The sequence below is a fragment of the Micropterus dolomieu genome, linkage group LG12, assembly GCF_021292245.1.
Source record: "Micropterus dolomieu isolate WLL.071019.BEF.003 ecotype Adirondacks linkage group LG12, ASM2129224v1, whole genome shotgun sequence".
In the NCBI taxonomy this organism is placed as follows: domain Eukaryota; kingdom Metazoa; phylum Chordata; class Actinopteri; order Centrarchiformes; family Centrarchidae; genus Micropterus; species Micropterus dolomieu.
Window position 1 is genome coordinate 3,879,342 of NC_060161.1, and position 11,490 is coordinate 3,890,831.

Below are 11,490 nucleotides of genomic sequence, written 5' to 3' on the forward strand. Positions count from 1 at the left end.
TATTATTTTAGCGTTTTTCCTGGAAAAATTATTGTCATTTTGTTACAATACAGTATTCCTGTCTGTATGTTAAAGTGAATCCCTGGTCAAACCTTATCCAAAAATACACCAACACATGTATAATATGTTTTATGTTGTTGTGGTCAGGGTCAGACATTATGTCTGCTCACTGAAGCAGGTGAAATATGTTGGTGTCTGAATTTATGAAAGGAGAGAACAGGCAGGAGTCTAAGTGATGACATACGCACACCTTATGACAACCTATATATAAACTGTAGTAGAGCAGGTGCATCAGATGGCATGCTAGCATCCGCTCCACGCTGAAGCCTATAGCAGTGTGAGTGCTGCACACACACGCAGTGACAGGAAAAACACACCTTCTCTGACAGTTTTGCACACAGACACTCCGCCGAAACATTTCCTCACACACACTCGTCCTTCCAGCTGTTCTTGTTTTTTCAGGTCATTTATGTAGGCCTTAGGTCCCTGTGGTTCTTCATGTGACCCACAGTGATGCTGCTGAACCCTCAACACTGTAATACCTCTTTTTACTTTATGTAAAGATGAATGGGAGGCAACAAACTGATTTTTCTTAAGCACTTAAACACCACCAGTGGGTCAGTTAGTACAGACTCAAATGTGGTTCAACATTGACTTTAAATTTTAGATAGGATAAATATGTTACAGACAGTTTGGAAAACAAGGTGAAACAAAAGAGGAAATGTCTCATTCCTTACTTAAACAATAACAAAAACTACATACTTGATCTGATTTTACTTACTGTTACATTTTTATTTAGCAATCTTTATTATAATTTAATTATTTATAATTTATTCGTCCCCCTTTCCCAACACCAAATCACAAATGAACAAATAAATAAATACAATAAAAACATGTCTTACAGTTGTCTTTATATCTGGACACAGAGCTAAAAATTCACACAAAGACTAATAAGAAATACATTTTTTGTTAGTCTTTAAAATGCAGTGTTACATTTTAATGTCACTTTCCTGTGTGGGAGGAGGAGACTGATTACTGAGTGTTATCAGTACTGAAACTAACAACAAGAAAACAATAGTTTTTCTAGCTGAGAAAAAGGGAGAGTCTTGAGACTCAGAACAAGACCTACTTTCTGGTTCAGTGACGCTGCTGTTTCAGACCCACAAGTTTCAGTTCCTCTTGTTCACAGGTTGTCAAAGAGAAAACAAGTGAAAAACTGTAACAGACATTTTGTATTGATGACGTAGGAGCAGAGTCATTGATACCATCGTGGGGTTGATTACCATTTTGTGACTTACTATGATATTTAATTCTGTTTTTCGCACAGCTCTAACAATCCAGCCCGAAACATATAACACAGCCATAAATAAATCAAAACTAATAAATAAATTTAAAAAATGAGAATTCATTCAGTTATTCATAAATAATAAATGTGTTGAGACTTCACTTTTTTAAAGAAAGCAGAAAAGGTTAATTTACTTGCTTTTTTCAGTCAAATCTGGGGGTCTGTATCAGCAGAAGTCTGCTCAGTCAACTTCAAGATGCTGACAACTGATACAACCATCTGCTGAGGAAGTGGACCTTGAGTTATGATTAATTTGTCACCTTTTTTCAATAATATACAGCAACATATTGTTTCTACTTTAGTTGATAAAATTATAATTCTTCTTCTTCAGCACTTTAAAGCATTAGAGTGAAATACAACATGCAAATACTTGTAAAATAAATTATCAGAGCACGGGGGGGGGGGTAACTGATAATATTGTGGTTTCTTGCCTTTGAATTTAAACAACACAAAACAATATATGAGCCTGATTAAAGGATAGACTGAAACCCCTCATCAAAATCTCTGCACAACCAGGACCTCATTGATCAGTTCTGATAAACTAACACGTCAGACTGAATGCTGTCTACTTTCTAAAGACATCCTTAATCGCATCATACTGGAGGCTGAAACTGGAGGCTCCTCTGAGTCCTTCAGCTCTGGACTCCTGCCAGTCTGCTGGACAGAAGGACACGGTGCAGTGACATCAGTGATATTGAAGGCAAACAGCGTCTGGCACGAGACTCTGATACGTGTCGTCCCTGCAGCTCAGGTGGACTCACTGACAGCAGCAAGAGACGCGTCTAAGCTTCAACCTTGGACCAAACAACGTCCTTTTATTATAAATATATCTAAGGCCACGTCTCACTGTGATTCCACTGTCGGCTGCAATATTCTTCAGTGAGATTGAAAGCTCGTTCTTGACTTTGGGAGAAGTATTGAACATTGCATCATCAGCAAGAGAAAAGTGTGGATAAAGATAGAAAGAGTGTCTATGTGCACACACGGTCTTGAGCTATTTGTAAGATTGATTTGTTGATATATGTTTGATACATTTTGCAGTACTAGCAGCAGAGGCCTGATGTCAGGAATACTTTTTGGTCTCAGCGAAAGATCCAACCAGATTTCAACAACAACATGTTTGTTCAAAGAGGATGATTCATAATATTTTGGTGACTGCATGACCTTACTTTTTAGCAGCGATGGATAGTAACTAAGTACATTTACTCAAGTTCTGTAACTAAGTACAACATTAAAGTACTTGTGCTTAAGTTGAGTTATCTTTTCATGCCACTTTCTAAGATATTTGTAATCATTTTGAGGTTGTTTTTTCTGCTTTTACACTAAGTAACAATAATCTAATGATATAATATATATTAGTATAACATTATGCTTTCATACTTTTATTTAAGTAACATTTTCAATGCTGTACTTTTTCTTGTAACAGAGTATTTTCGCAGTGTGATATTAGTAGAAAAGGATCTGAATATTTCGTCACCACCACTGCTATTTAGTATTCAGGTCAAATTAGCCCTTGATGATGAGGTATATCAGAAACTAGAGGCCAGATGTCCTTGTGTTTGCTGTTGATATTCATTGTCTGCAGAGGATGAATCATCTTTGCACATTGATGCTGCGATCAGGACAAATCCATGACGCTGTGAGCTTTTCTCCAGTGCCACCCTCAGGTCCACTCTTTACATAAGATATTCTATCTGATTGTCAAACAGGCAGATAATCCAGGCATTTTCTGAGCACATCTGATTGTGCAGCGATAAAAATACTTCAACAGAGTTCTTTATCAGTCAGTCTATCACCAGCAGCAAAACATTTGGATCACCCGCTCTCCTCTCTCCAGGAAACTCATCAGTTAAGCTCTTATTGATTCAACCTTAAAAGATAATATCAGCATACACAGAGAGTTTGATTCCCTGCAGTGGCTTATTTCTGTGAGAGGCAGCACAAACACAGCCTTGGCACTGAGGTAAATAGTGTATTTATTTGGACCCGGCGCAACCGTTTGGCTGAAAATCAGATTCAATTCGACCGATTTGGCTTTTTTGAACTACAAACCTGAGATCTGTGCTTCTGAGTTTATTCATCTCAGCTCATGAAACATCTAGAGCAAAATACAGTATATTAAAGACACTTTGAAAATGTATTTTTCATGTTTCATGTGTTAATTATTCATGTATGTGTATGTACTGCTCTTCACTGCTGGCTAGCAGAGCAATATAACAGAAGGTTTGTGTGTTTGGATTTCAGCTGCAAATACTTTTCTTGCATTTTCAAACAATGTGGTTGAGGTCTAATCTTTTCATTTCTCCTTAGCTGTGTGACGCTGGACTTACTAAACCACACCCAAATTGCAGCAGTCCAATCACATCTGTAGGACCGGATTTAAATCCCTCTCATAATTAAACCCTGTTATCTCACATAAACTGTGATCTGAACTCCAGGCACTTCCAAATAAAACAAGATAAACAGCAAAGCGTGAACACATTATTGCAAAAACAACAACTGCATCACTTCCCTTTTGTCAAGTGTTGAGTGAGTAGATAGTCCAAATGACAGATGACAACTTTAATACTGTTAGAATAACTTAAAGTTCCCCTCCAGATATGATTTAGAGTATGTAAAAATACTAGCCTACATGTTTGAACCTCAGTCAGACTCAGATGAGGAGTCTGACTCATCTTTTAGGGAATGGGGAGGCTTCTCCCCCTTCAGTAGAGGAATGTGAAAACACCTCTCTTGTAACAAACTTTGCACAGATACACGTCATTAAAGTCAAAGTCTGACATATTAGGGGACATAAACATAGGAAAAACACATTTTTGAGTGAAAAGGCTCTTGAAGCTAAAGAAATCATCCCACTAAAACATCTCAAGAACTCAAAGTTAAAGTCGGGTCTTTCTAGCAATCTGTGGCCTCTTGTTTTATAACAATAAACTGGTTGTAATGGGCAATAAAGCAGCAGCAGTGTGTATTCTCAGGCTGGATGTGGCAATTCTGATGTGACACATATTTTCCTAAACTGTTTAGCTTTGACTGTAGCACTTCTGAAAGTCAACTGATGTCACCACAGCGTTCATAAATATGTATCCACTTTTCTTTAGATGTTGTTCTATTTGGTGTGATTCTAAGTGGATTCTGATTGAAGGTCAAACAAAGAAAACAGAGCTATGCCATACTGCCAGGATGATTTATGTGGTATTTATGGACAAACACACGTTATTTTTATTAGTGACATTACAATGGATGGTGTGTGTGTGTGCGTGCCTTGTACTTTGGTCTTTTTGAGGACCAATTTGATTTCAAAGAGAGAATAATTGACCCATCTCTTCACCTCAGTTTCTTTATCTGCTCTGTAAAGCGACTTTGAGTTTGTGAAAAGCGCTACACAAATACAGTTTATTATTATTATTTATTATTAATAAGGACATTTTGTTGGTCCCTTTGGTTTTAAAGGTAAAGATCGGACTTTGTGATCGTGTCACGTATGATTCTGTGTGACAGTGCGGCAGTATGTATTTGATGAATGTGTGTTAGTAGACCTTTGTGTGACTGTGAGTCCATGTGACAGCGTCTGCGTGAGTTTGTACCTCTTCTGTGTATGTGTGACTATCTGTGAAACATGGATGTGGGTGTGTGTGTTTAAGAAATGTGTGGTCAATAACCTCTGTAGTCACATGTTGCTCTCTGCTGCCATGTGAAGGATATCAGCAGCAACAACTGTACGGCAAGACTTTGATTTAAGCTAACATCTTTTAAAAATTAGACAGTATTTTAAAGTCTCACCGCGTTACAGCAACCTGAGCTAGGATGCAGTGGTTCAGGCCAATGGGAGAGCAGAAGGCGGGCAATCTAACATGCAAAAACCAATGCATGCGTCTGATCACTGGAGGAGCATGTTTTTGGATGTGGTTGCTTAGTTGACAGGTCACAAAGTCTGCGTCTATAGCTGACAAACACAGTGGAGATAAACTCTAACCTTCTATTGAGCTCAACAGGCGGAAGAAATAAAACTGAACCATCTCTTGCAGTGCATTACAGCGGCCTTATAATAACTCCTTAGTAGCCAAAATGGCTTCTACAAGACTGGCCTAAATCTGGCACGCCTGATTGCCAGACACATGTCAGACGTGTGATGAATGATGCACCAGAATCAGCACAAGCATACTTGGGTGCTGCTAACTGGAGCTGATTTCTACACCCAAATCAGTCCAGTTCCCAAGAGAGGGCTCACATTTGGTTCTTTGGAGCTGCAACACATTTGAGGTGAAGAGTAACTAAGTAAAAATTTCCACATGTTGTGGTCCACTCCTTTTCAGATGGAAATGTTGTGCTACTGACTCAACCGCACATCTGACAGCTATAGTTAGTTACAGGGACGTGACTTTATTTCGCCTCGCTTCCTGTATGTGAGTGCATTGATGGACATACTAGGAGTGTGTTGGTGATGAGGATGATGACATGGAGCGGCGTCGACTCAGCACATGGCTCAACAGCTCCGGCCATTTGTGGGAATGTCATGTTGGTGTACTGAGCCAGCTACTTGGAGCTGGTGACACATTAAGGATGCCAGAGGAGTGACTGCATGACTGCAGACGGGTCAGAGGTCATTCAGATTTAAGAGGGTGTGAAGATTCCCCAGAATCATTATATAGACTTTGGCAGTACAGAACGAGGACTGTGGATTTTGTCAATCATGGGAACAGATCTCTTAGTGGCCAGTATGAACACAAAGCAAAACCTGTTTCAATGATAAAACGTTCATCTGACTATTGTTTTAAGTGAACCGATTGTTTAATGACAAAAATAAAAAAGGCTGCTTCGATATACATTGAATAAAATCATTCTTATAGATTAAGCAGCCAAATTATAGTTAGTTATGCTCTTACCAGCCTCCGTAGAGACGTGGTCCATGTCTGGGAAGCCATCAGAGGTCAGAGGAGCGTGCACAAAGACATGTAAACTCCCCCTGTTGAACATTACCGCACACACACTGAGCCGTCAGTCTGGAAGATAAATGGCGTCTGGGTGTGTTGGTGACGGCGCGTTCCAGACATCATGGTGGAGTATCTGTTCTACAGTAAGACGATATGAGTGCTTCTTCCCCTCCTGTTGAATCACCGCACACTAATGGCTCACTGTCACTGTCGTTTCATTTCTTGTGTCCATAAAACGGACATAACATTTAACATTTCTTAAATGTAGTCTGTTATTCCTCCCTCTTTCATCTGCACTGGTGGGAACTTCTTACTGACTAAAATGAACTAATCTTTTTTAGAGTCATTTTGTTCATTTCATTTAGTGCGGCACAGCGCTGTGGCTGAGCTGTCTCATGACAAATGAGCAGATCAAACCCAAAGACCCATAGTTACGTGTCACAAACAAATCGTTTCTGTTTCCTGGACTGACTGAGCCAACGCAGCTGCCACGTGACATGTGAACGTAAGAGTCCAAGACCATTCACCCATGCGTGAAAATGATCAAATCACTCGCTTAGACTACTCGTTACTCCGAGTCATGTAAAAGATTAGCGGAATCTGAAGGAATTGTTCACGACCAAAACTACACTGCTGATCTGATTATGGTGCTTTAGGAGATAACAATTAATTTTTTTAATAATCATATTACTTAATCCGATAATACTACATTATACGTGCATACTATACATTCTTTTTGCATCACCTTGTGAACCTTTGCCATCTGACAAGAACGTTTCAGCAAGATCCTCAAAACAACATATTTAATGTTCAAGTGACAAAGACCTCCAGCTGCTGTAGAAATTGTGCAGGGAGTGAAGGAGGAAGCCAGGTGACGTTGCCATAGAGCAACAGTGTTGGCGTAGGGAGGAGGTCAGGGACGTATGATATCGCTCTGCCGATAGAGGCGTCAGATCAGAAAACGCTTCTATGTGTCGCTGTAGAGGGGACGGACAATGTATTTTGTCGTTTAATTTGGACCTTCCACAGCTACAGTGTGTAGTGCAGCTTGTTGTGCCTTCTCGTGTTTTTTTGTTGAAACAACACTTTGCATCCTGGTGTCACACCCTGGTAACCCCTTTGCATGTGCTTCCTAACTCTTACAGCTGTATCTTTAGAAAGTTTTCGGTGTTTACCGTCTCAGAGGAGTTGTTATTTGCTGAGAGCCCAAAATGATTTATGTAAAAGTGCCTCTCTATATTCTGCTCCATCTTAATGGGAGCAGCTGCAGGATGATTTAAAGTTGAAAGAGCTGCTCTCTCTTGGTGAGTTTAAATTGTGAATACAGGACCTTGTGGCGGATTCAATGAGGAGCTGTCCTTGCAAAATGTAAATGAGTCTGGCCTGTGAACCTGCTGATTTGATACTGGACAGATGCCCTCTAGAAAACCGCTGTGAAAAAAATGCTTTGTGAACCCAACTTTAAGTTATAATTCTCTTAATGTTTTTTTTAGACAGGTTTTTGCAAGCAAAGAGATGGGTGAGAGGTTTTTTATTCCCTTTGGTTTAGATTTATCATGACAAGCAGTGACATAGAAACACAAATAAAACACTTTCACGCTCACGTAAACAGTTTAAAATACAATAAAAAACAATAACATATAGAAAATACAGCCTCAGAAATTAGCAGATTTGTAACAATACAAAAAGAAGCACATACGTAAAAAGTAAGTAATTAAAGAAATTGTAACACAAATAACAGCAAAACACAAATACACAATTACAATTGTGTGCAGGTGATTGTCAGTAGTATTACATTGATATTGGCTGTGCAAGTTCAATTTGCTACTGCTAATTTAAGTTTCACAACATCCACAAATGCTACTAACTTTTATATGGAAATGAAATGAGGGCAAAATGCTGTGAAGCTCATGAGGGTAACTGCGTGAAAACACAGTAACTGACAAGATAAACTCAGCAAACAGCGACACAGTTTCACTCGTCCTTGATCTCCTTGTAAAAGCGGTGAACTGTATCTCTGTGTGTTGTGACACCATGCCAAGAAAATAAGATCCGAATAAGAGCAGGCGTCAAAGACAGCTAACCTCTGTGTGCTTTCCCAGTTTTAAACATGTCAGCGTATGTGTCACAGCTCTATCAGATAATTTCTATTTATGAATACCAGAACAAGGACTTATTGATATCAACACAGAAAGCTGTCGCCATGTGAAAGGACTATTAAATAAAGCTTAAAAAATACAACAAATACATATGTTACTGTAAGATAGAGGGGTAAAATGGCCATGAGCAGAAATAAAAACATCTTTGTGGCTCTAAAACGTTAATGGATGTGAATGACTACATGTAATTTGATGGCATAAAAGTCTATGTAACAGGTTGCAATCCAAAATATATTCACATCCCATCATCTCAGCCGTCGGTATGTGGAGGGGCGTGTGGTGTGTGTTTGTGTCACTGAGCCACAGGTGTTTTTCTGGAATAGAAAGATGACTTAATGCTCTGACAGGCAACCTGATGACACAGAAGTGTGAGTGTGTGGGCGTGACTGTGTTTTATGGCAGCAGGTGTGTGACAGCATGTAATATATATGTGAAATATGCTGATACTTTAACGCCCATGTAACTTTGTCTGAGCAGGCCAGTGTGTGTGTGAATTTGTCTTGAGAAGATATCGAACTAAACATTTTTTTAGCAGTTCGTGCTGCCTTCAGGCTTGAAATAAAAACCCATTAGACTTTATTTCACTTCATATTCTGCCACACTGCCGACTGAGCTGTCAGTAGCTGCTTGTCTCGCTAATACACTACAAAGGCCCGGTCTTAGTTATGCTGCATATTTTCAATGATCATGGCAGCTCAAATAACTCCATAACTTTCTCATTTTGTTTTACCATGATCACAGAATCTATATTTTGGGCCCTCGTGTGTGATTAAGTTTTGTTTTTTGGCAGCCAAATGAAAAGACTGGAAAGGCTGTCAGTACAAACGAAAAGTGTTTGGCTCCATATATCTACATATCAAATAAATAAAGCTGGTAAACCTAAAAGGCAACAGATATAATGTCATTAAACTGCTAAGTCATGAGAAAATCTGTTATATTTGTGGTCTTATACAAAAATAAAACTGTGGTGCCAAATAGATAGAACATAATCCTAAACTTGACCAAAACAAAAGCAAAAATAAAGGTGTGGCATTTTTGCAAAAAGTCCTACAAAAAAATTATAAAATCCCACTCGTGGTTTAAAACAGCTTGTGTCATTTAGCAGTTTATGATAGGGGAGACTGCTTATGGTTGTAACAGAGTTCTCAAACTCTTATACAAAGTACCCACATTTGTTTTCTACAAATGGCACCAATCGAATCCTCTACAAGAATATCGCAGACCTCGTGAGTTGATGTCAAATGCAGATGTCACACCATATGATATGCTTCAAAAACAGGTATAGTGAAGTAAAAGAACTATGTTTCTCTCTCACTGTAACAGTCTATGTTTGATGACTTGCGCACATGTATGAACATGTAAATGTGTCTATAAAATAAACTTACTTAACATTATAGGCTACTCGATAAATACTACTAAAACATACCTAATTAAAGAACATCTCTGTACATCCTTAGGTCTAACAAAAAAGAGCTGTGTGTCAATGTGTGTATGTTCTCAATCAGGTACTCACCGGTACTCAGTACCTGCATTTCTATATTTTACTCTTTGGCGTACCGGGACTTTTTCTTGTTTACTGGAATTTCTCACTTCTCTGCCCTCTCCACCGGCGGATACGGAGTACGAAAAGATCGAGTGTCGATACACACACCAACACGTGAACAACATGTGAACGGTACAGGTCAGAGTGCTGACAAATGAATGCTGGTAACCCTGGAGTGCAGGCTGGGTGGGCCCCAGGGCCCCTGTGAAATATTAAAATCAAGAAAGTTAGTTGTATGTATCGGGGATGATTGTTGCACGTTTTAAAGAATTGTTTCAACCCACCCCGCCACCATCAGCGAACGTTTAGCTAGCTGTTTTAGCATTGTGAAAATGAATTACAGATTCTAAACAAAATATAGTCTGGGTCAAAATGATTTTCTGACCTCAAAATCCTTTTTTCTCTATATATTCTGAATGTACCTGTTTGCAGACTTGATAACCACCACGCCTGATCGGGGAGGAAGTAGGTAAACACTGAAATGATCACATGACTCATATCTTATCTCTAATTGATGGAATTGGTATTGTTACAACTCTCCCCATGTTACAACCATAACCGGTCTCCCCTACAACAATTAGTGTTAATGGTTTCATGTAATGGGTCCAAATCCCCCCCCAATTAAAAACGACTTGACACTTCTGTATGTAGGCATGTTAAATGTTTGTTTATAATTGGAAGACTCATTAGTGTTGTGCTTTTGTTTGATGGTTACTCCTAAAAAATGCCTGAAGCCGAGAACCTAAAGAACACTCTAGAGGATTTAAAAAGGTGTGTGGATTTTCATTCACACGTTGACTAGCGGGTGTGTGTGTGTGTGAAGTACTAAATGAGTTTGACTGACCGTCCATGCTGTATCCTTTTCAGCCCTCTCCACACATCGAGCTGTTTGCCTCGACACGTGGCTGCTGTGTTATCAGGTTGCAGCAGCAGAGATCAGTCTTCCACTTTAACTGGAGGTCACTTTACGAGATCTGAACATTTCAGCTGAACATACCTGCACACGCTGCTTCCCTGTGCAGGTCACTGTAGCTGTGAATCATCGTCACTGCGAACATTCACAGCTAAACAGTCAGTGACCTCAACACTTGTGAATGCAGCGTGACTGCTTTTTATCTTTCCTGAATGGAAAATACCCGGTGGAAGGGGCGAATAATTTAAACTGCAGACTACGTTCATTGGAACCGCTTCCTGTCAAAGGATTAGAGTCACAGAGACAGTGTTTTCAGAAAAGAGATGCTACCGTCACGTGTTTTACAGGTAATAATCCACCCTGTTTGTGGGTGGAGGTATAGGTTTCAGAGGCAAATCTGAAAACCTCAGCATGTAAACTAAAACAGCGCAGTATTCCTTAGGCATTACATTCATATCGGACGGGTCCCGTAGCCAGAGCAAACATCTTGTACCAGCATCTTTCTTTTTTAAATTTGTGGTTCATTCATCTTTAAAAATGATAATAGGAAATAATGGACATGTTTTTGATGATTCCATTTTATTGCAATGACATTGTTG